Below are 21,850 nucleotides of genomic sequence, written 5' to 3' on the forward strand. Positions count from 1 at the left end.
GAGTGATGCTAGTTACTTATCTACCGGTTTGATGGTTTGGATAAGTGACCAAAGACAACACCATGCTGTTCCCTTAGTCGAAGTTCCCCATCAAGTTGAATTAGAAAAGCATCATAGTGACAAAGTTGTGAAATTTTGTGAACTTTCTTCTTACAATATCATAGATATAGAAGCTCTAATAGAAAGACTTTAAAAGACGAGATTTATGAGAGTCGAAGTCAATTCTCAATGCTCAGCCAGCGTTCCATATTGCATCAGTGTGAATAGAAAGGTAACAGGGATTCAGTTTGTAATATTCAAAGTTATGTATTATCGTATGTATGTTTTAAAAATGAATGTCTTAATCAATATTTAGAATTCGTACTGGATTTGGCAAAATTAGTTATTCGGAATTCAAGTCGATTGGTTATTCAAGAGCATGCTTCCTCATTTATACTAGGAAAAAACAGGTACTTAAAACTTTGGCAAGTTGAACTAGAAATTGGCTTGCGTTTTTCTATAGATTATTTATTCTAGGAACATCTAAGATAAATTATCGCTCTTTCGTCATTCCACTCTAATCAATTAAAAAGTACCGTTCTTCTCTAATGAAATTTTGTATTCTTATGTTAATAATTCTTGAGACACAGAATTATCAATGTTCTAAAAAGATTTACTTAGGTGCATATTTTCTACCTCAGAAGATGATAAATATCTTGATTTACTGGTCCCTTAAAAAAGGACGAGGAGACTTGAAGGCCACATCACCAATGAGGGATGCGAGTTTGTGGTTGATTCGTGATAAGAGGATCTTGGGCGATATCCCTTACATAACAATAGTTATATAGCTTTATGGTAGAGAATAGAATCCCAAGAGAATTTATCTATATGTACAGGGTCAGATCTTACAGGGTTTCACAAGTTCCTCGGATAATGCGAGATCCGCCTCATTAAAAAATTACCCAAAAAAATCCCACCCCCCCTCCCCCAATTTTTGTGTGTATTCAGTAGGGATTTACCTGGTAACTTAGCTCATCCCAAAAGTTCACATGAATCTAAAGTAGTAGTCAAAATCAGGAATCAAGTTAGGGGAAGACACTTCCTCTTTTTTTTTTTTTTTTTTTTTTTTTTTTTTTTCCAAAACTTTTTTCTTTTTTTTTTTTTTTGGGGGGGGGGGGGGCTAAGACCTAGAATTGAAGAAAAAGAGGAGGGGTTGGGCTATTCTGTACTATTCCCTATCTAATGATTCTGGTCAATATGATGGAAATTAGTGTGTGGATCTTGAAATCGCATGACATTTCTCGAAATAAGAAATCTTGATAGTACCAGAAGCATTATGATTCTTGCGAATGTTAATTAAAAAAGAAACAGACTAAGTGACGTTTGTCTTCTAGATAGAGAGATTTCAAATTTCAACATTTTCTTTCTCTTAACTCGTAGTTTAAAAGATGAAAAGTTTTATATAATATTATATTCTGAATAAAGTTTAATTTGTTATTAATTTTAAATTACTTATTAAAGTTCAAATTAAAAAAATATTTAACATTTGATTTAGATATTAAATGTGGGCCTATGTGGAGCATATATGCAACTAGCATGACGGAGATCATTGGAAAATAAAGGTTATTTGTTAAATAAAATATTGTTGTTCGTTTCAAATGTTTGGTGTGAGGTAGTGTAATTTAGAAGTCAAATTTTATTTTTTTTTAACCAATTTCCCATAATACCCTTCCTTGAAAGGCCACATGCATTATCACGCCCAAGTCGTTTAATGATTGGCCACTTGGTTTTCTTTATAAAGTTAAACACATTTCATCTTGTATAATCATAGCAAGATTGAGTAAATTGTTTGAATGTCTCAATGAGTTTCTTTCATCTTGTTTCAGGTGAAAATGGAAATAGTAAAAGTCACAAACAATTAGATTGTGAGAAAATGAATTCAGTTTATTTATTGTTAAGTTCATCATAAAATTCAGATCAATTCTAAATTTTAACAATTTTTAATTCTTAATTTTATTAGAGTGAATAAAATTACACTTCCAAAATAATTAGAGCTTCTCGATCCTGTACAATTTAAATATCAGAATGGTCCAAGTACATTTTAGTTCTCTGTAATTTAATGTAATTATTTAATTTGATAAATAGAAAGTTACTATTTTGCTCTTTATAAAAATATTAAAAATGTGGTCAAACTCAATTTTTTGGTCAACTAACGGTAAATTGGATGTTTTTCATCCATTGGGGCATCATCACCTGCAACGTTTGAAAAAATTGGAGGTGAAAATTGTACAAATCAAAGGTTTGGAGAAAGACTGATAATGCTTGAAAGGTTTGGAGCCTCTGTTGCAATTATCCCTAATTTCAATGCATAAGGAGAAGAATAGAAAATTAAATGAAAACTAGCCTAAATTTATGTAATTGCTATATTTATTATTTAATTTTATATGTAAAAAGTTATGTTGAGTAAATACAGTCCATATTGATATTGTCCAATTAGTTGTATGCAAGGAGATGTCAGTCAAATGTGTTGCATGTCAACTAACACCACTATAAATAAATTTTTCAAAATAAAAACAATCAAAGTAGTTAGCCCAATCATCCAATTATGAAAATAATTACAAATTCATATATAACTCAAAAAAATGGTTGGATTCATATAGATTTTGAAATTACGCAAATCTCAATATTATGAGAATCTCGATTTTACACGAAGCATTATGATTGAACAAATATTGCTATTATAATTTAGAGAAAAAAAATGTGAGTTACGTGGCATTGTAATGAAAGACCACAAAATTTTAAATTATTTAAGTGCTAATATTGGATTTCAATTGTAAGTAAAGTTTATTAGGTTTTGCTACCCTAACATAATGGATGACCGAACACACATGGAGGTCGACATTTTTTAAATCACGTGAGACCCATGTGCAAAAATACGAGGATCAATCACCCCTTTGTCAAGCAATTCGATCACTTCACTTTTATCCAAGTTCATTTAGTTATTGTCTTTAATTTTTATATCATGCATACAAATATATACGGACAAATTCAATACTTGATTTAGTGTATACATAAATGTGGGCCCATGTGAAACATAATTGCAACCAAATTGATGGTGACAAAAACAAATTAGTATTTAATTTAATCGTTGTTTGATCAAGAGGGTTTTGTTGTGAGCTAGTGTAATGTGGAAGTAAAGGACACATTTTTATTTATAGACATATCACTTATTTTTATATATGCATTTAATTTTAATTATTTTAAACATCTTAAATTTTTCTTTATTATCACACTTGTGTCCCCGATTTTTCATCATATACTAATCTTCCATTAATTAGTAAATATTTTTTCCGATGACAAATTTTGTCCAAGAATTATGTTTACTTGCTTTTAAATAAGGGAAAAATATTTAGTCATGTTTTGTATTTATCTTTTATTTCTTAGGTAAAAAAATAATATTAGAAGTACAAATCCTCTTAACAGAATTTTAGGATTGGAATTGTTATTAGGGACAGCATAAACTAACGAACGAAATATCGAGGATAAGAATGCGATGAAAAGAAATCAGAACATAATGAAGGTTAACATTTGATGAACTGACAATGTGATGGACTTGAAAAAAATGATAATAAATAAATAAATAATGAGAGGATGTTATATCAATATATCCACCATTTTTTCCATCAATATTGTAATGTCCTTTCTTTGAAAAGATGAATGCATTCTATGTTATGTTTGTATTGCTCCGTCTTATTAGGGAAGTTTTGTGTTCCCATCACAATCCTTAATCTTTATTTATTCTTTTTTTTTGTTTAATTTAAATAGTATTTAAAAATAAATAATAATAAAACTATATAAAATAAATAGTGCACTAAAGTGGGATATTGTAATCTTCACCCTCTCCGTCCCCACTCTCAAAACTTTCTCAATGAGACGGGAGAAAGGAAAGACCTTCCAAACCCTTGTAGAAAACAACAAATCAAAGATGAAGAATGGAGGAGAAGAGAGAAAATCAATTGATAGCAGCCTCCAAACTTAGTTGCATAATATAAGATTACAATGTTTTATATAGTGCAAAACTAAGGAAACATAATAAGACTAAACTACCCTTAACCTAATTAACTTATTACTTTAACATCTCCCATCAAACTCACGATGCTACGACAAGGAGCAACGAGAGTTTGATCAGCAAAAAGCGTAAATGATAAATCAAATTTGACTTCGTGGCAAAGTCTACAAGATGCAACGACGGAGAGCAACGAAAGGTAAGGAAATGATGTTGAACTGCAGATAACCAATGAAACCACACAATCTCAGCTAAACCAAGCAGATGCAAATTTCAAATTCCAAATGAATTTGACATATCAATTCCAAGAACTGACTATGCCAAATTCCAAACTCCAGATAGACTGGACAAACGAAATTTCTAATCCCATAAACTGGGCAAACAAACGAAATTTCCAAATCCTGTGAATCGGGCATCAAACGAAATTTTCAATCCCACAAACTGAGAACAAATTTCAAATTCAAGCTCGACAAATGTCAAATTTAAGGCAACCACAGCTAACATCACATCCCCATCTTTCTCGTCACAATGAACTCATCAAAATCAGCATAGCAACAATATCCAAAAATTCAAACTTTAGCTCCTCTTCTCCATCCATCCATTGAAAGCCCAAATAAAACTAAACCCATACCCAAACAATAACCAAGCCCAACAGTAAACTGAATTGACGAAAACCCAAGTTAAAACCCAACTCATAATCTATAGCCCAAATAATATTTCCACCCAATCAAACAAGCCCCATTTAACTCAAGCCGAACCTTCAGCCCAATTGCTCACAAATAGGTTAAACTAAAACATATACTATATGCTACAGCCCATATGCCATATAACAAAATACACAATTAAATTACTGGCTCATTAGCCTAATAACCACCCCAGCATGTCCAACTAACCAATCCACTAAACCACAAACGCATAAATTTTGGCCCAACAAACAAACAACCCATAACTAACCAGCCCAAGTATTATCAACTGGCCCAATCCAATAGCCAAACCCACATATTTTATATCTAAATTTGGACCTAACCCATTACCCAGTCTATCTATCTTACAACAACCCAATAAGCCATCCACTTACACAAATCATTTTGACGCCAACAAACCAACCAAAACCCATACAGCGACATGAAGGCCGCCACCGTCACATCAATAAACCATCCCCTGTAAACCCTAAATCCAAGCCACTGCCTCACTCTGTATCCACTGCTACAATCTCCATCGTCCATTACTATCTCTTTCTTCTACCCGTCCCTACAACTCCCCGTGGTAAGTCAATATCGTCGCCTCTGTTTTGGTCGATGCCGCTAGCAACCCGTGGCTGTTTATTTTGCTGCAATCAGCCCGCCTCCCGACGACATTGATTCTCACCATTTTCAGTCGTCACTGGACTCATTCCCACTGTAAAAAATCATTGCCATCTATACCATCAGCCACGATTGCCACCTTATACAGTGCTTCCCACGATCGAAATCCTCCACTGAGCGCACTAGAGGAGCCATTTTGCATCATACTTCACAGAATTACAAGTACTGGAACCAGAGCTGATTCTCACTTTTGACACGGGTCGTAGCGAGTCTGTAAATTTCCATAATCTGAGAAACACCAACGTAATCAGAGATGGATTTCTGTTTCTAGAATACATAGATGTGGTGGTTTGAGGAAGTAAAACAAAACAAAAAATAAAAGGAAAATTTGATCGGACAAGCAGCACAAGGCCACTCGTCGGAGAACTGAACCTGGCAAGTTTAACCCAAATTTAAACCGGCTCTGATACCATGTAGAAAACAACAAATCAAAGATGAATAATGGAGGAGAAGAGAGAATATCGATTGATAGCAGCCTCCAAACTTAGTTGCATAATGTAAAATTACAATGGTTTATATAGTGCAAAACTAAGGAAACATAATAAGACTAAATTATCTTTAACCTAGTTAACTTATTACTTTAACAACCCTATCCGTTGTCATCCCGAACATGGTTAACAATTTTGTTTTTTATACTTTTTTCTTTTCTCTTGTCAACATTATCCTCAATTTTTTTATTTAAGAACAATAATTCGTACCTCTAGTGACACGTACTAGAAGATTCAATCCATTTTCGTAATTTACATGCATTTTATTTGTATCATAAATATACAATATTTTTTGATAATTCCATGTTTGTAATTTACATTCATTTGATCCATGTAATGATTTGACTGAGCGGTGAAACTTGAAACTATTTAGTAGTCTGGATTAGATTGCAAGTTTGTTAATCAATCCAATGGGTAAAGGTGGAGCATATACCTTATCGTCCAAATTCATACCAATGCTCATTATGTTCATTACTAGAGCCCGTTTGAGAACCATCTTGGTAGGAAAAAAGAGTTTTGAATAGTAAATTTTAAGCAAAATGTATGGTTAATAAGTAGTGAATAGTTTTTTATATACGTGCATAATATTTTATTTTGTGAATGTATGATTGAAAATGATTCTTTAACAAATCATAAAATAAATTAAAGAATGTCAAATAAGCACTTAGTTTGAACTGATCTATCTAAAAATACGTTCGACACTACCCCACATTAGGGATATTACAAGCAGGAATTGGCCCATCTAAAATTATAGACTTGACCGAACCCAAACCACTTCCAAATATGTCGATCAAAACCCACAAAATTTGTGAGTTGAGTTGGTTCAACTTGCTAGAAATTTTAATACGAATCCAAATTAAATCAAATATATTTGTCTAACCGCTTCTCATGTGTTGTTGGGATGAAAAAATCTAGCCTAGCACACTGGAGACCGACCGTAATCGTGACATGCTAATTTTGGTATGATTTTTAACAAGTTTTGACACTAAATGAATCCCACCTTTTCTTTAATGGGCTTGCAATTATCGAGTCATTGTGTGTGCAAATTTAAGATAGATAATTTGGTTAATATAACACTAACAATAGAAATAAGAAATTTGGTTGATAAAAAATTCCGTGGACTGCACAAGGTAAGAGATATATCAATTCAACTCTTAGGGTTCTTTTTCGCTTGAGATGTTGAACTAATCTTCATCTATTGTTCAAAAAAATAGAAAATAAGAAATATATATACATAAATAGGCTCCAATGCTAGTCATCAAGGTTTAGGGAGAGATAATTGGATAAGATGATCATCGTCCTACGTGGTGTGATTGTTGAATGAGGGCCTTCTCACCCAATTAGGTGAAGCCACATCAGGATTTAGTTGGAAAGAGAGAAAAACTCAAGTCCTGAGATGGCCTCACTTCATTAGGTGAGATTGGACCACCAATGAGATAACGATGCCTTATTCGATAGTCGCACCATGCAAGATGATGGTGCGTTCAAGTATTTCTCAGGGTTGTTACATGATAATTCAATTTGTATTTCTTGAGAATTAGATCAAATTGATTTTCGTTGAGAATAGAACCATTAAATGGAAAATAGTCTTAGTTCAATCTTATCTAATACTTTTAAGCTTGAAAAAAATTGTAGACTATTTCTAAAATTTTTTGGCGTTGCTTTCACTCTTCCATCTCAAGTGATAAAATTTTTATTTATTATGAAAATTTATGTCGACTCATTTGAAGTATGATTTAATTGAGAGGTTATAAGAAAATAAGTTTGAAAAAGAATTAAAATTCGGTTAAAAATCTAGAAGTGAGAAATGAATAAAAAAGGTTCGAGTCTTGATTTGAAGATCGGAAACATGACCGATTTTAACTAAATAAAAGTGAACAAGCTAGTACCTTAGGTTCTATTCCAATTCAAGTGGTTTCGGATAAAAATGCAACCCCCATTACTTAGCACTCTACTTATTTAAATATTTTCAATTTTTTCATTTAATAAAAAAATTGACAAGAATTTAGCTTAGCTTGTTTAAATCTTGTAATTCGAAATTACATAATATTTGCATTATAGTTTTGTCAAAATTTCTGATACTATCGGATACCAGTAACTCAATAATTAGATTGACTCTAAATTTTAAGTATTTAGAGGAATGTTGCTGATTTTTAGACTATACAAGTTTATAACTAGCCCAATCTATTGTAAGCTATTTTATAAAGAATTGTTGCCTACAAACTCGATTACGAAACAGTATAATGAAATTTAAATTCTATCTAATATCCTTTGTATTGGAAGAATAGACTAAAAAATTGATATGATTCAACCTCAGACCTTATACATATGCAAGGAAGGTAATCAAAAAAGAAAGAAGATATAGTTCTTTTTTCTTAGCTCACCAATACATAAAGATATGGACCTCAAACAAAATTACATTTCAACTTATTAATAGATAAGACCAAGAATTTCCACCTCAAACAAAAATCGACAATCTTTATAAAAATTTGGAAAAAGCTGCTGTGACAAGGAATTGGAATAGGTTTTAAATCCAGGTGTTGCGTGGCAACATGTAATTGGGCACTTGACCTGGATTTAATCCATGAGTTGTCATTCACAATAGTTTGAACTTTTATTATAATAATAAGAACTTGTCACGTCGAAATAGTTGTGTACACATAAATCCTTTTTATATATAATGTCAAAATATAAATACTTTTTTTGTGGAAAAAAAATATTAAGTGACCTTTGAATATAGAAATTTTAGTTCAAAATTTTGAAAGAGAAAGAAAAAGTGGACTTGGATTGATATAATACCCATTTACTCTTTAAGAAAATATCAATACCTTGTGTGTATCAACTACAAAGATACAATTAAAAATAAAAACAATCAAAAGCCAATCATTCAATTATGAAAATAATTATAAATTCATATATAACTCAAAAGATGGTAGAATTCATAGAGATTCATAAGATTTTTGAATTACACGAATCTTAATAAGAGAATCTAGATATTATACGAAGTATTGTGATTGAACAGATATTATTATTATAATTTAGAAAAAATGTGAGTTTCAATGCTTAGTAACAAAAGACGATGAAATTTAAAATTATTTAAGCTCTAAGGTTAGATTTTTATTACAAGTAAAGTTCACTTTGTTATTCTCTCGTACTTTTATATTAAGCATACAAATATATACGGACAAAATTCAACACTTCGTTTGGCGTTTGCTTAAACGTAGGCCCGCGTAAAGCATATTTGCTACCACAATGATGGTGACAAAATGAAATTGATATTTGAGTTAATCATTGTTTGATGGAAAAGAGCTTTCTTGTGAGGGGAAATTACCTTAATCCCCATTTTTTAGATTCAATTCAGAAATCGGGTACTAATTATTTTATTTCAATGATCAGGTTATAAATTTTTTAACATAAAAATATATATACCCTATTAAAATTCTCTCCCGACCGTTTCCTTTCTCTCTTATTAATATGCATAGTTATCATTTCATTGGTTGTGTTACACGTACATAATAAATTTATAAAATAGTTTACATACAAATAATTTGATGAGATATAATTATGTCAGAATTTCTACGTCTAAATGAAAAAGAACTTCTTCACTCTTTTTTTGATACATTATCTATATGTAAATTAGTACGTAATTACTTAAGTAAAAGTTGCATTACTCATCACCCCACTCCATCCTACTCACAACAACCAAGATAAAAATCAAAATTTTCCAACCGAGACTCCCAAAATGAAATGCATCGGTCGAGCTAGATCTGCTAGCCTCTTGGCACTATCATGATTGAAGTAGATGAAAGTAGTGTTGAGAAAAATGTAGGGAAATCTGAATACTTAATGAACTTCAAGGTACGAAAAAACATTATCTTTTAAGAGATGTTTCTCCCCTATCCAACAAAGTCACAATTGGGGTATGATAGAAAATCTCTCTCAGGATACAATGGAGATATTTGATTCAAATTGTGACTATTTGATCAAACCAAGAAGGCACTCGAAAATAGCTGATTGATGCCAAGAGAAAGAAAGAAGAATAATTTTTTTTAATGTGTTTTGCAAACGAGAATTCTCCCAGAATTTATAGAAATTGAGACAACCGTTTGAATAGGTATGTCCCTTGAAATCTTTGCATACATCTATTGGAGGTGACTGTTAAAAACGAACAGACGCACATATTCAAAGACTTTTGAAAATAAAATTCTCTTTCTGAAAATAAAATAAAATAAAATATCACATCTACTGGAGGTCGATCCCCACTGCGCAGCGGCAAACACTAGTCGGGGCGACAAATCATTCGCAAAACAAAAATAAATACATGCAAAATAATGAAAAATATCTAACAAGTAGTAGTGGTCGTGATCTTGCTCATATAAATTTCAGCCTCCATCAAGGGCAAAGCTAGGTCTTAATGCTATGGGGGGCAAAAAAATTTAAAAATTTAATGTATGAATAAAATTTATATATACTAAGAAAAATTCCTAATATAAGTTACCTATCGCAGTTGTATCCGATGATATTTTTACAGCATAAAATTCATCTATAATAAAATCTAGATCTAAATTCTCATTCAATGTTTAGTGTTAAACAATCAACAAGAAAACCATCTTCCATTTTTGTTACGAATTTCCATCATCCCATGTTTCATTGTAGAAAATGCAATGGTTCTTCTGCATTTTTGAATTTCGGATTACTAATTACCTTGATTTTAATATGCAATGGTTCTCTATGAAAAAAATCCCACTTATACCAATGTTTTGTTTTGTTGGACAGTTGCTAGATCGAGGAAAATTAATAAATTACTTTCCTAAATCTCTAACCCAAGTTGGCAGAGTCGCAGACGATGAGACGGTGGTCGTTGTCTGGCAGCTACTGGCAAAGGCGAAGGTGAAAAGATTTAGGGATTTTATTTTTTGGAATTATTTCAATTGAAAATAGGGAATTATAAGTGAAGTCGTGAATAACAGCCTGTTTGAGAGTGATTTTTTGGCCAAAATATTAGTTTTTTGACCGTTATTTCACTATTCTTGCCGTCATATTTAGCTTCTTCTCTTACAGGTGGATCCCACTTTTCTTCTAACGGTCAAAAAATCAATTTTCAAAATCACTCCCAAACAGACTCTAAGAATAGGAAGAAGAAATGGGACAGTGGCTATTATCTATTGACACAAATAAGTGAGTCTAAAATTATATAAATAAATGGGCTAAAGATAAAATAAAATAAAATGAGTTGGACTAGTCCATTGAAATTAATTGTTGCTTTGCTAATAGATTACAATTTAGACGAAACACATTTTTTTAGTGCATTTGGACCTTGGCAACAATGTACTGCAGCCAAGTGCAGTCCACCATTAAATCCGCCCATGGCCTCCATAATAATGGTGAAGTTGGTGGTTGTGGGTTTGAGATGGAAGTGGATGTGGATGTGGTAGTAATGGGTGTGGGTTTGAGGTGAAGGTGGTAAAGGTGGGTGTAGATTTATGGTGGTGACGGTATGTTGATTGCAGTGGCCTCTGACTTTGGAGTATTAGATGGTGGTAGTGGTGGTGATTACGGATTAAGGTGGTGCTGACGAATTTGGTAGTATCGATGGCTGTGATGTGGGTGGGACAAGGTGGAATGAAATCAAGATTGATTGTGACCATTAATTATAATTTGTGACTAATTAAATTTTCTACAATGTCAAATACAGTGTATGAATATGCTGGGCATAATGTGAATGATTTTTTTGACTTGATTTTGGTAATTTGTGACCTCCTTTTGATAAGTTGTAACATGATTTTGGTAATTTGTGATCTTGTTATGGTAAAATTGACTTGATTTTGATATATTGTGACCTAATTTTTGGTATAGTCCGCGTAAAGATCTATAAGTTCTGAGATAATTTAAAATCGTAGTCGTGCAGGGGAAAAAATTGATAATGCATTATGCAATAACAAGTCACAGTCATTAAACAACAAGTCACATTGAACGCATTACAAGTCACATATAGTCATAGTTAACACAAGCATGGTCATAGACAATCACACACCCGATCATAAACCGTAAAGTTAACAGAGACTTGGTCACAAACAGTTAATGTTAAAACAGACCTAGTCACAAATAGCATAGATAATACATATAATTGGTCACATTCAGGAGATTGACATTTTATGTAATAAAAATTCCTGTTAAAAATTTATAACCTAGTCACAAACAGACTTCTATCAAAAACTTATGAAAAATAGATTTCTTTTAACATAGTCGTGTCAATATAGGTCAAGTCTGGCCACAAACAATCACAGTTAACACAAATTTGGTCAAGCTAGTCGTGTGTTAACATATACTTGATCACAAACAGTAACAATTAACTCAAACTGATCTATTAACACATATTGATCATAAACAGCACAGAAAAACATCAAGTAGGTCACATTCATGCAAACATTTTATAAAATACAGATTCATTAAAAATTTGTGACTTTTTATGTTATAAGATGAATTCAAAATGTATGATCCATATAAATTCTTCAGATCTATATAATCCAAAATTAGGTGAATGACGCTTGATTTTTAAAATGTATCAAGGCTCGGATTCAACAAACTGTTCAGTCAAGATATTTTGGCATCTCCAATCGGATGGATCTCATGAATGAACGATGGCAATGTGACTCAATAAGTGGAAACGTGCTTCAGATGAAGTAGAATCATCAATTTATAGTTAATTTGTATGATAAATTGTTGGGGATTTGATAATGAAGGTGGTGAACTGTGTTTAGTCAAAGAAAGTGAAAGGTGGAAATACACGTAAGATATGAGAGAGAGAGAGAGAGAGAGAGAGAGGTGAAGTGAGATAGTTTTTTGTTATTAAAAAGGGAATAAAATTTAAATTTTAGGACGATGATAATGATAAATTGATAATTAATTATTTTTATTTAAGTTGTAAAATAAATAAATAAATAAATAAATAAATATATATATATATATATCGTAATAATTTAACACCTGATTTTTGACACTTTTTCCTAAGTTCGATAAATGTGAAATTATATTCTTAGTGTAACGTAATTATGTATTTTTCCCATGTTGTAAGCTAGTGTCATGTGGAAGTAAAAGAATTATATTTTGGACATAAATCATAATTTTTTTCTATTTTTTAACTACACATTCTCTAAAAAAAGATTATTCAAAAAATCATTCCCCCCCCCACCCTCCAAAAAAAAAGAAAAAAAAAAAAACTCCTTAAAAAGGGAGAAAAACAAAGGATTATTGTCATATCACAATATTTTTGTAAATGGATTTTTTAAACATCTCTAATTATTGCTTATTATCATATTTATGTACTCAAATTTTTATCGTAGTCTTATCACTAGTCTCTCATTAATTAATAAATATATTTTCGTATGATGATTTTTGTCCAAGAAATGTCATACTTGCGTTAAAATAAGGGACAAAAATTTAATTATGCTTTTATATTTATCTTTTGTTACGTAGATGAAAATACGAGAAGTACAAATCCTCTTAATAGAATTTCAGGACGGGAACTAGTATAAGGGACAATATAAACTAACAGAATATTGAGGATAAGAATGCGATGTAAAGAAGTCAAAACATAAATATGACAATAATGAAGGTTGACTTTTGATGAATTTAAAATGTGGTGGACTTATAAATAAAAGATGTGATATCTATATATTCACCATTCTTTCCTTCAAGATGAACAATATATATATGGCTCAATCGCTAGTCATTAAGGTTGGCACGTGGTAATTCATCAATTTGGAATTCTCGAGAAACGGATCAAATCGATTTTCATTAAGAATTGTCAAAATAGAACCATAAAAAGGAAACAAGACCTAGTTCAATTTTATCTAGTACTTTTAAGCTTTAAAATAAATTAAATTATTTTTATAATTTTTCTTGTGTTGCTTTCGCGCTTATATCTCAAGTGATATAATTCTTAATTATTAAGAAATTTTATTTCAACTCGTTTAAATTATGATTTAATTGACAGGTTATAAGAAAATAATTTTGGAAAAGAGTCAAAATTTGGTTATAAAACTAGAAGTGAGAACTGAATCAAAAGCGATCGATTCCTAATCCTAAGATCGAAAATATGACTGATTTTAACTAAATAGAATCGAACATGCTAGTATCTTTTGGTTCTATTACGATTCGAGTGGTTTCGGATAAAAATGCAACCCCCACTAGTTACGTAGTCTACTTATTTAAATATTTTCAATTTTTTATTTAATAAAAAAAATTGACAAGAATTTAGTCTAGCATGTTTATAGCTTGTAATTTGAAATAACATAATATTTGCATTATAGTTTTGTCAAATTATGATTCTATCGGATACCAGTAATATTTTGATTGACTATGAATTTTAAGTATTAATAGTGTTGTTGTTGATTTTTAAACTCCCTAAACATGAATACAAGTTTAATTATAACTAGCTCAATCTATTGTAAGTTATTTATAAAGAATTGTTGACTTCAAACTAGATTACGAGACATATAATGAAATTTAAACTTCTATCTAATATAGCTTATCAATAGATAAAGACATGGACCTCAAACAAAATTTCATTTCAATTTATTAAATGATAAGACCAAGATTTTCTACCAAACTTTAAACAATTCAATTTGAATTACCCCTTCTATAATAAAATAAAATCAATGGTCTTGATAAAACTTGTTACATCAAAAGAGTTGTCATTTACAAAAGTCTCGAAATTTTATTATAATAATAAGAACTTGTCACGTCAAAATAGTTGTCTATGCCTACATCTTTATGCTCGAGATGTACATAATTATTTGTTGAAGAACACATTTTCATCCATCAAAATTATGGTGACGAAAATTTTTACAAAAACTTCGAAGGTAATCTCAAAGTTGGACCAAAATTATTCAATGATTATTGTTGTGAATCTCTAATAGATACTGGTGATTAGAAATGAAAATACCCTATGTGTTGCTATCAATAACCATTCATGATTTATTATTGATGACATTGAACATATCATACAGTCCCCTCAAAATTGTATCTCCCGTGCTTAGAGACCAGCTAACCTAAATATAAGTACTTTATTATGTTTTGAATTGATTTTATGAGTAAACAATTATATTAAGTAACGATTTCACCTTTTGAAAATTAGTCAAAATTGAACGTGCATTCCACATTATTCTAAAATATTTTATAAGTAATGTAAAAGTAATATTTGATACCAATTTTGTTGAATGATTTGATGAGTTTCGAACAAATTAAAGAAAATAAAATTTAGTATAGAAATTTAAGAAAAGAAAAGTGTACTTAAATTATACTCTCACACTTAATTTCTATGATTTAAATTTTTTGTAATGGTGAAATACATAAAAATTAATTGTTAATACATAAATTTAAACACCCATTAAAATTTTCAAATACATGAATATGAATAAATTCATTTATAATAACTCTAGATTCATATAATTCAAAATTCATTGAATCTAGATTAATGTGAATGTAATTAATTGAGAATTAATAACATAAATTTCATAAATGATAATAATTATATAGAATTTATTACATATCAAAAAATGAAAAGTAAAATATTATTGAAATAATTGAATTATAGGAGGGTTAAAATCGTCCAAAAAATTATTCTCCTTTGATGTGATATTTTAATACATAAATAAATTTAAACAGTCATTAAATTTTCTAGATACATGAATATGAATAAATTCATTTATAATAACTCTAGATTCATGTAATTTAAGATTCATCGAGTGAAAACTCATTGAATCTAGGTTAATTTGAATGTAGTTAATTCAAAATTAATAACACAATTATGAATAAATTCATCTATAATAATTCTAGATTTATGTAATTCAAAATTCATCAATTGATTCATCAAGTGAAAAATCATTGAATCTAGGTTAATATTGTAATTAACCGAGAATTAATAACACAAATTTCATAAATGACAATAATTATTGTTGACACATAAAAATTTAGCCCAAATCGAACGGCCCAAGGAATGAAGTCCAATTAGAGGATCCCCAAATCAGATAGCCTAAAGAACGAAGCCCCAATCAGACAATTCAAGATGAAGGCCCAAATAGGGAGGCCCATGAATGCGGTAACACCATCGCCCAAGCTTGTGAGTCGCCCAGGATCTGAACGAATGGAGTGCCATGCAGTCGTCCAGAGCTGTTACTCTATTCTCGTCCAAACGTTCGAGTCGCTCAAGGTCTTAGCAAACATGAAGTGTTGTGGTTATCAAGAAGCGCAGTTATCAAAGCAGTTATTAAAGCAGCCCTATCACGTTCCACGATTCAAGGAACTCAATTGAAGACGGTTGAAAGACAAAGAGTAATGGCAGCAGTTAGAAAAGGCAGTTCCATGACAAGTTGGCCATTACAAGGAAAGTGGGCAATTATAGAACGATTAAGCAGTTTTTAGGTGGTTGATCACAAAGAGATCATCCAGGGAGTATAAAAAGAAGGAAAGACATAGAGCAAAGGAGCCGAATCAAAAAACTCTCGAACAAAGAACATGTAATTTTAAATTTCTTAATTTAGATTTAAACACTTATTTCAGTAACTTGTGTGCTTGCGCCCCTTGGAGGCATTTTGTTTTTGCTTTCCGATTGTAAAGTCATAGCCAATAAAGAACACTCTTTTTGGGACTTTATCTCAAGAGGTTTGTCCCTTACACAATCGTCTAATCCCTTTTTAATTGTTAGCGACGAACCCGCGCGAAACAATTTGGCACGCCTAGTGAAACAGTGGTGTTTGGTGTTGAAAATACAAAAGGTGAAACAATATGCCTCAGAGATCCGATAAGGAAGCAGCAAGTCAGGGAGGAATCCAGTCTGTGATCGAGCGATATAAGGAGCAACATACCTCTCCACGAACAGATAGACAGAATCAGAGTAATAACAGTCGTTACGAACCAATGACAGAGTTGAGTCCTCGAACTATCCGTGCACTACTTGGAGAACTCACACAAGATGTCGTTGAACAGGTAAATCTTCGAAGTATTCATAATATGGAAAGATTTACCCAAAATGGGAATGCACATTATAATAACATGGCCTAACAACTAAACACTTTGAACGAAATAATGAATAAGTTAGTAGGCCAAATATGTCAACCGATCATGCCTCTTGCAAACCACTTTCAAACTAGGACAATTGTGGGACATAATCCCTCAGTCCTAAATCCGAATCAAGGAATAGAACCACTTTCTGGTCCCTCTACTTCAAACCAAGGGGGTGGTGCAGTGTCAAATCAGAGCAATGGTAGTGGTACGCCTAACTTGGGGGGTAATCCAAATGTAAGAGATAATGTCCTAAACAATGGACAGAATACCCCACGTGTTAATGAGGGAATAGATATTCAGGCTAATGGTAACGACCCTAATCATGGTAACTTTGTTGCCAATTAAGGACCAAACATCAGGCCTCATGCAAATCAACCGGTTAACCAATCTGTAGGAATTCTATATGACCCCAACGTCTTGTTGAGGAATCAGATTACGGAAATCGTACATGATCAGATAGTTTTTGGGGTGCGTCCTGTCATTAGGCCGACTTACACAAAGCCATATCATGATTGGGTAGACCAAGCATATCCATGGCCTAGAGGGTAAAAAGTGCCAGAATTCTCACTGTTTACCGGTTTAGGAGAGGTGTCTACTCTAAAACCCATAGGGCGATTCACATTGCAAAGTGGTGATGTAACTGATTACCATAAAATGAGGCTTTTCCCTAGTTCATTAACAGGAGTAGCTTTCTCTTGGTTCATCAACTTGCCAGCGAACTCTGTTCAAACATGGCAACAATTGGAACTATTATTCCATGCTCAGTTTTATAAAATTGAGTTTGAAGTCACTTTGACTGATTTGGCGAATCTACGTCAAATGCCAAACGAATGGGCAGAAAGTTTTTTCCAAATGTTCAAGACAGTAAGAAGCAAATGTTTTGTACTTCTGCCCGAAAAAGAATTTGTCAAAATCGCTTAGGGCTGTTTGAGCTTTGATTTAAAAAAGAAATTCCAAGACAAGGAATTTTCTGACCTTTTCTAGTTGAGTGCGAATGTGATTATGTATGAATGACTGATAAGAGAAGAAGAGCAGATGAAAAATTCTAGTAAAGTGACTTATTACAAAGACCCAAATTTGGACGTTCATACCATCAGCGACGAGTCATACGATCAGGCTGAAATGTGTTTGGCCGAATTGGTCAAAGGAGATACGTATACTTGTCCTATAATTGCTAAGCCTAGACCATCGGGCAAAGATGAACCCATGAAGGATGGAAACATAAAGGCTAGAATGTTCTCGTTCGATGTAACCAAAGATGACCTTCTATTTGATAAATTATATAGGGATAAGCAGATAAAGCTGAACGATAAACATAAATTGCCAAACCCTGAACAAATTAAGGGTAAAAAATATTGTAAGTGGCATAATGCATGGTCACATTTGACTAACAATTGCTTGGTTTTTCGCCATGTATTGCAGGATGCCATTGAATTAGGACGAATTACGTTCGACGATAAGAAGAAGATGGCAGTGGATGAAAATCCTTTTCCACAGCCACTTGGAGTGAACATGGTGACGTCTGGTTTCAAAAACAAGTTGCCAAAATTCAAGTTGGTCATAGATGATGAAGAAGAGGACCCTAGATCACATCCCAGTGTCTTTGAACGAATCAAAGGGAAAGAACAAAAAAAGGACGAAGACGTCCTGTGTGCAAGATGTAAAAGAGAAGTGAGTGGAAACACGGAGAAACCAGGGATATGGCAGCATCCCCATCGCCCTACTTTCTTCCCAAACACTCAGCCTGGTAAAGGGTGAGGTACATCATTCTATAGAGGACCGCCTTTTGAGAGGCAGTTCAGGCCAGCAGATAATGAAAGAACATTCAGGCCGCAACCTCGCCGATCAAATGTATGGCGTTCATTCCAGTATAATGCAGGAAGGGCAATACCCTTCGATGAGATGACTAGAACCCAATAAAGGCGTTTCCAACGAAATTATGGACGAATGATGAGGCAGCAATAGGGAGTGCCACATCCTAAAGTACCTAAACTACTCAAGGTAGCCAATCAAAATGTTCTCAAAGATAGTGAAGAGACCAGTACAGATGAATCAATGAAAGAACTGCCAGAAACTTCTTCTGGGAGATCAAAGTTTAAGCGAGACAGAAGAAATGGAGAAGATCCAGATCAGCCCTTTACTATCCAGTTCGGCACATTACCTCCTGTCATGGCCAATAATTACTTACTGGCCAATGAATTCAAGAATAAAGAAAAAGAAGAAGAAGAAAGGGAGGACAACGAAGGAGAGGCTTGCGTGCTGGAATGTGAAGAAGGTCAGACTTCTAGAGAGGCCTACAACAATGAAGAAGACGACGGGATGATAGACATCGAAGAAGAAATCGACCTCGAAGCAGAAAGAAGAAGGAGAGGAGTATCGCACAATACTCTGTTGAAGCAACTATATCGAGAGGAGTTCGCGAAGTAGACTTGTTTGGAGAACCATCTGGGCGTCCTTTCGATTTCTATGTACTGTACGAGACGTCCAAAAGGAAGAAAAGAGTGCCTCGCTCTGAAAAGTATGGATCACCTCCAAGAATAATGTCCCCTCCCACAGGTTGGGTAACTGATGAGGAATCATTAGAAAACAGTAAGGAGGAAATTCAAGAGACAGAGGCTCAGCGCGATATGCTGCACGTCGACTTATCACAGGGGGATAATTCGACAGAAAACAAGCAAGAAGTAGAAATAGAGACTGTCGAAAATGTTATTTTTAAACGGCCAGCCATGAAATTGACTAAATACTTGAGGCCATTGTACGTTAAAGCTCTAGTTAACGGCATCCCTGTCTCTAGCACAAGACCCTCTGATCAAAGTAAATATTGGCAATGAAGGAAAAGATCCAACATTTATCAGCCAGATGCTCGATCAAGAGGTCAGTGATAAATTAATCGCTTTGTTAAAGGAGAATAAAGATTGTTTTGCTTAGAAATATGAACAAATGCCTGGTTTAGATAGAGACTTGGTGGAACATAGGTTACCAACTAAGCCTAATTTTAAACCTCATAGGCAGCCTCCTAGACGTTTTGCTCCTAATGTACTCCCTGAGATTAAGAAAGAGATAGAGCGATTATTGAAAGCAGGCTTTATTAGAACAGCTAGGTATGTCGAATGGTTGTCAAATATCGTACCAGTACTAAAAAAGAATGGTAAACTAAGGGTGTGCATAGACTTTAGGAATTTAAATATAGCTACACCCAAAGATGAGTATCCAACGCATACGGTGGATTCTTTAGTAGACTCGACTGCCGGACACGTCATGTATTCTTTCATGGATGGGTATTCAGGATACAATCAAATTTATATAGTTGAAGAAGATATACACAAAACTGCCTTTAGATGCCCTGGGTCTCTAGGATGTTTTGAATGGGTGGTCATGTCTTTCGGCCTAAAAAATGAAGGGGCAACTTATCAAAGGGCAATGAATTTAATCTTTCATGATATGATAGGCAAATTTGTTGAAGTGTATGTAGATGACATAGTAGTCAAATCCATTAAAGAAGAGGACCATTTCGAACAGTTAAGATGTTCGTTTGAGCGAATGAAGCAATATAAGCTAAAGTTGAATCCCTTGAAATATACATTTGGTGTTAATGCAGGAATTTTCTTGGTTTTTTGGTACACAAAAGAGGGATTGAACTTGATAAAAATAAAGCGAATGCCATTTTAGAGGCCAAACCACCTGGCAACAAAAAAGAATTGTAAAGATTTCTAGGTCAAGTAAACTTTTTAAGACGCTTTATTTCTAACTGTGTAGGGCGAACTAAAGTCTTTTTGCCGCTCTTAAACCTGAAAAATCAGGACGAATTCGTCTGGAAAGAAGAACATCAAAAGGCTTTTGAAAGCCTGAAGACATATTTATCAAGTCCACCAGTGTTGGTGTCACCAATCCAAGGATGACCAATGTAAGTGTATGTATCGGCTGAAAAAGAATCAATAGCTGGAATGGTCGCACAGGAAGACCAATTTGGTGAAGAAATGACAATTTACTACTTAAGTAGATGGTTAACAAAATGTGAATGTAATTACTCTGCTATCGAAAAATTATGTCTTGCGTTGTATTTCACATGTATAAAATTAAGGGTTTATTTATGACTCGTAACCGTTTATTTAATTTCTAAAGTACATTTAGTTAAATATATGTTCTCGCGCCCTATTTTACACCAAAGGGTAGGCCTTTGGACATGAGATTTATCAGAATTTGAGATACAATATATACCTCAAAAGGCAGTAAAAAATCAGGCTTTGGCTAACTTTCTAGCCGATCATCAATGCCTTGACATGCCTGAAGAAATTGAATTAGAAATCAATTCGTTCGAGCTAAAACCTTGGGTGTTGTATTTCGATGGGTCAAAAACCTCTAAAGGTGCAGAAGTAGGAGTATCATTGATTAATCCTTTAGGAATTTGCTACAAGTTCGCGTTCACTTTAGACAGGATGTGCACCAACAATCAGGTCGAATATGAAGCCTTAATCGTAGGCCTAGAACTGATGATAGATATGGGAGTAAAAAATGTGATCGTTAGGGGCGATTCTCAATTGGTAATTATAAGATTACCCAAGAATTGTTAGAAGAATTCGACCAAGTAGAACTTCAATGCGTTAATAGGATATATAACGATGTGGTAAATGAGTTGGCCCAAATGGCCTCAGGGTATTCAAAGGTTTTGAATTGGAGGTCTACTTGTGAGTATGGAACCATATTACTCGTGACCCAAAGAAGGGTGAGAAGGATTGAACTTCACTGCATACAAGATGAAGATGCAATGGATTGGAGAACAGAGATTAAAAGGTTCCTTAAAGAACCTAATGGAGGGATTAGTAGGAAAATGAAGCAGTGTTTGCTGAACTATACACTAATAGATGAAGAGTTGTTTAAGAAATGCT

Source organism: Olea europaea, chromosome 22 (assembly GCF_002742605.1).
Source record: "Olea europaea var. sylvestris chromosome 22, O_europaea_v1, whole genome shotgun sequence".
Classification (NCBI taxonomy): Eukaryota; Viridiplantae; Streptophyta; class Magnoliopsida; order Lamiales; family Oleaceae; genus Olea; species Olea europaea.